This window comes from Etheostoma spectabile, chromosome 5 (genome assembly GCF_008692095.1).
Source record: "Etheostoma spectabile isolate EspeVRDwgs_2016 chromosome 5, UIUC_Espe_1.0, whole genome shotgun sequence".
In the NCBI taxonomy this organism is placed as follows: domain Eukaryota; kingdom Metazoa; phylum Chordata; class Actinopteri; order Perciformes; family Percidae; genus Etheostoma; species Etheostoma spectabile.
The window spans coordinates 3,524,144-3,529,637 of NC_045737.1; the positions used below are offsets into that span (position 1 = coordinate 3,524,144).

The 5,494-nt window shown below is 42.4% G+C and overlaps 1 long non-coding RNA gene across 1 annotated transcript in view; it reads left to right on the forward strand.

Annotated features, from left to right (window-relative positions):
- The window catches only part of LOC116690274 (uncharacterized), a 16,337-nt gene that overhangs the window by 9,809 nt on the left and 1,034 nt on the right, over window positions 1-5,494 (forward strand). The gene's annotated exons all lie outside the window — the stretch shown is intronic.

The following is a 5,494-nucleotide window of genomic DNA, read 5'->3' on the forward strand; positions in this document are numbered from 1 at the left end:
GCCGATCTGGAATCTTGCCCCTTATGACCTCATCATACCTCCCCTTTCTCTGCTTTGCCCGCCCAGAGAATTCAGCCCACCCATGAGAAAGAGACATCTTGGCTTTCAAACAAGCAAAGTGGCAATCTCTTCACACCCCCCTCTCCTCAATAGCTACAGACTCAGAAATGGCACATACTAAGGAAAGCTCAATTTTAGGAAATAAACCTCAGACACTGGATTAGGGGACCATTAAGGTCTATATAAAAGCATCCAAAGAGCACCATGTAATGGGACCTTTAAGCCCTTTCTCCCTGATCCGTAACATTATTATTTCCTGGTCCATAACATTATTATTTGTTTTCATACAATGATCATAGAACGCTGACGCAGCAGAAGCAACTTGCATTGGCCAACAAGAGCCTGACAAGAAACGTTGTTGCAGAACAAGTTTCTGATCTATCTGGAGAGGTTCACTGATCTTGCCCACCTGAGATCAGATGAGGGGGATGTGGCCCATTAACTAAAATGAGTTTGACACCGCTGCCCTACACAGTGTCTTAGCTCACTCAAATTATTTAGCTAAGCAGTGTTTACTTGATGCTGGCCCACGTTTACATGTCTAATTGTACTGTTATCATTTTAATTATTATTAAATATTTAATAGATCTATTAAGACAACTATTACGATGAGACACACAACTGGAGGTGTGCAACTTTGTTGGCTTGTGGCCGTCTGTGCATGTGATATCAGTGTGTCCATGCGGAGTGGTACCAGTCTGTGTATTGTATGTATGTATGTATGTATGTATGTATGTATGTATGTATGTATGTACAGTATGTATGTATGTATGTACAGTATGTATGCACTGTATGTATTGTATGTATGTATGTATGTATGTATGTATGTATGTATGCACTGTATGTATGTATGTATGTATGTATGTATGTATGTATGTATGTACAGTATGTATGTATGTATGTACAGTATGTATGCACTGTATGTATGTATGTATGTACAGTATGTATGCACTGTATGTATGTATGTATGTATGTATGCATGTATGTGCAGTATGTGCAGTATGTATATATATATATATATGTATGTATGTATGTATGTACAGCATGTATTTATGTATGTATGTATGTATGTACAGTATGTATGCACTGTATGTATGTATATATGTATTCACTGTATGTATTCACTGTATGAATGTATGCATGTGTGCATATATGTATGTCTGTATGTATGCATGTATGGATGTATGTATGTATGTACTGTATATGTATATGCAATGTGTCCAAGACATATTTCCTTTGGGTCAATAAAATCTATAAAAATCATATCTTTTTTCATCCTTTTTTTCAAATCTTAACAGATGAGACCTAACACAAAACGACTTTAACTTTTGTTCCTGTATTATATGGAGAGCAAAGAGCTAGCCCAAACAGCACACCATACACTAACAGGTTCCATTCACAGGCCGGGCTTTCCCCTGCTTTCCTTTCACACTTAGCTAAATGTGCTATTCATCAGACTGGATGGAAATAAGCCAATCATCCTCTTTATTTGCAAGGCAAATATATCTTCATATGGATATAAAGACTCACTGGCAATCTGCTCATCATCATTTACACGCACACACACATACACACTTCAGCAGGACGAATGGCTCTGTGCACTCACTCGTAGCCGTGTCACTGTTGAGTTCTTAGCTAAATGGATCCCAGCGTTATCCCACAGACACCAGTGACCTTCAGTCATTTAGCAGGCAGTATGATAGGAACATGATACCAACACCTGAACAAAGCACAGTGTAAAGCACCACATCAAGCTGCTGTTTATTCATAGCGCAGTTGGTTGGGTCTGTCATCTAGAGGTCAGTCATTTGAATACACCCCCATTACGGGCTAGCGCCGTCCCTTTGCCTTCCAGTTAAAACAGCCCCACATCAGCCACTTCAAAAGAGCCCGGCTTCAAACATTGCATTTCCAATATGACAAACGTACTTCACAGCAACAGCTCTGGCAAAATATGCAGCAGCTGCCTAACGTAAAGGATGAAACGTGTAAAAATCAAGACTGCACTGCGCTCATGTCAAAGAGGAGACACAGAGAGGCAGAGAAACAAGAGAGCGAGAGGAGAGGAAAGGAAAGCAGAAAGACGAGGAAGAGACAGATAGACAGACAGACAGAAAAAGAAAGGAAGACAGAAGAGAAAAGCCCAAACAGGCTTTGTTTTAATTACTGGCGCAGAAAAGGCGGAGAAAAGCAGGGATTTTTGCTCGTTAAGACTATCGCTTTGGATCAAACGCTATATTTACATATCGGATTAAACCGCTCCCACAAACGGTGAGATCTGAGCTGTGAAGGCACGTCTAACAAGAAGAAGCCATCTTCCTGCTCGCATTTGGTGGGGGGTGGATTGGAATAACACTGGCAAAACAACTCATCTGTACTTATTAGAAAGAGCAGCGCACAAAGACGTGATGAAGGCAGAACTTGTAAGAGAAGAACTAGTTAGTGCAACATATAGCGTGCAAGTTAGCCAGCACACAACACATCGCGAGGCGGGCGGTTTTTGGGAAATAAGAAGACAGAGGAGTGGACTGAAAGCTCAACGTTTTGCAACTCCTCACCAAAGCAGCCAATTAGAAGGTCGTAGCAGGTCAAAGTGCATTTTTTTAGGGAGGTGGTAGTTTTGTAGCTGCACAAATACACTGTCAGAAATGGCTCCCCACTTCTTTCATCCTGCCTTTCTTCTGTGGCCTTTTATTCTCCCCTTTCTGTCGAGGGAGAAGAACTAGCTTTGTGGCTCAAGGGATCCAAACGACCGGCCATCATTATTCCCTCTCAGATGCCAGTCTCTCCTCCACCCCCGCCCCAAACACCACCACCACCACCAGGCCTCCCCCATCCCCTCCACCCCCTGCACAGACAGCTACATGAGCTACAAGAGGCAGAGGCTACAGTTGAGTCTCTTTACTGTGTGAAAAAAAAGATTTCTGAGGGTAAAAACTCCATTAACACAGAGCAGCCGCTTCTCTCAGCCATCAAATGAGTGAGAAAGAAAGTAAAGGACAAACAGCCTGTGTGTGTGTGTGTGTGTGTGTTTGTGTGTGGGTGTGTTTGTGTGTGCGTGTGTATGTGTGTGTTTTGTAGTCGACCCAGCTAACACTTGTAAGGCCGCCTCTTAAAGGAAAAAAATGTGCGGCAAAAGGAAATTCAACGTCTATTGGAATAACAATGGAAGTGATCGGAGCTAACTATCCGAATCACTAGGCGCAGGGATTTGAAACATATGCTATGTTGTTGCGCATCAGTGATATAAACTAATGACAGTATTCCCTGACTGCACTGTATGAGTGAGAGTCAGACACAAAGCCCTAGCAGAGCGCCGAACCCCCCCCCTCCCCAACCCACCCCCAGACCGCCTCTTATCCCGCGATGTCAGATATATCAGCAATGCTAATGCCCAGGCAGCATCCTGCGCCGCTCGCCCTGAACCACTGAAAAGACAACCATTTAGGCTTTAAAAGACACACATAAACAAAAAAGGAAGGAGGAGATGAAAAGACGGGGGGAAAAAAAGACAGAAATCGCAAGTGAGGAGAGGAAGAAAGATGAAGGGAGGACGGGGGGGGGGGGGGGGTGAGAAAGAGGAAGTCAATTACGTATTCTGAACCTGGCCGATGTAGTCCTTGGGGATCTGCCTCCGCACCTCAGGATCTGTAAATAATTGACAGATAATATTAATTGGCTTTGGATTAGTGAGCAAGCTCAGTATCACACATTAATATTTGATCAGAGGATGATAGGGACCCTGGCAGGGGATCCAAAGGGGCAGCTGAGGCTGTTTTGTTGATTAGGCCAGAGACGGGAGGAGACAGAGGCAAGTGGTAGCAGCAGCAACAGCAACAACAGCAGCTCCAGAAACACACACATGCACGCACACACACACTTGGAAACACACAGTCGTGGTTTGATGCTCCCGTTAGCTCCAGGCTGCTTAACCTCTTACTGCCAGCAAACTGCATGCACCTTGTTTCACCACAAAGAATAAGGGAAGAAAAAAAAAAACAGAGGAGAACTTCCGGAGCTAGGCCCGGATAGGCCTTTTAAAAAAACTCAAGAAAAATTGGCATATCTATTTTCTATTTTTTTATGTCTCATGGTGATCAAAATGCTGGCTGAGGAGTTAACAGCCTGCCAGGAATATATATATAATATAATATTAGTCCTCTATATATATAATTAAAGGAAACATTTTTTTGCAAGATACATTTTGTATTTAATACGGAATTTCTGCTTTTTGTCTGTTTATTATATTGTGTAATTTTCTTATGAACCAGGTCAAGTTCACTTATTTAACTCACAATTACATATTTGCCTTAGAGGGCTTTACAGTATCCATGAGACCTTCACCCCTACAGAACCCAAAACAGCAGATCACATTGCGCTAAAATACAATATGAAAAGGTTAAAATAAAAGCCCCACTACCCCACCACAAATGGATAAAATGACTATTCAATACTAACACAACGATTTGGGAACAAAAAATAAAATGACTCCAGGGACATACCTTAAGAAAGCCTGATTTAACCGTGTCTCACTTGTATCTTTCCATTCAAGATCAAAGATTTTGCAATGAAAATTACATGTGGGGGAGGAATGATCCAAAACATGCAAAAAAAAGGCATTTTTAAAATTACACCAAATATTATATGTCAGATATAATAGTAATATAAAGGTACTTAGGACAACACTCTTAAGTAATACTTTTCACCGACATTTTGGCCAGGAAGCCCTTCTTCAGCATGCTTCATAGGCATTATAATACCCTGAAGCTACCCAGAAAATCTGAATCGTAAAAATGAATGCAAAAAATAAGAAAGTCCTAAACTTGAAGGTGCATAGTGTTTCCTACAGCAGCAGCACAGTCAACAGCAGTGATTCTCAGAGTGGGAAAAAACAAACAAGACAGATTTACGCAGCAAAACAAGCTGGCAGACATACACGCACAATTAAACTCATGGAGGCTAATTAAAGTGTTACTGGAAGCATGCAGCTAGAGTGTGACAACATAATGAAAGATTGAAGAGGGGAGGAGAGACACGGGACCCCCCTGCTTCCTTTCTCTCTGAAAACAATGCCACCTCTCCCTTTCTCCACTCGCCTCCTCTCTCTCATCTACCATATGCTGCCATTTGTTTAGTCAAATCCCCTTTAAGCAGTGCAGATCTATGGCTCTGAGGCAGTGCTTTGCAACAACTTGGATCACTCTCCATAGACACATCGGCAGCTCGTATCCCTCATGGCCGTGTCACTCGGCCAGCTAGAAGAGTCTCCCGGGAGTGGCTTTTTATTGCTTTTCCACATCATTTGTCTGGCGATTACAGCTACCCTCCCCTGAACCAGGGGAATTATCACAATATTTCAATTTAAAGATAGCAAGGGAGAGAGAAGGGCTAGTTTGGCTTGGAGATTGTGTCTGCACCATGCTGTGAAGAGGGC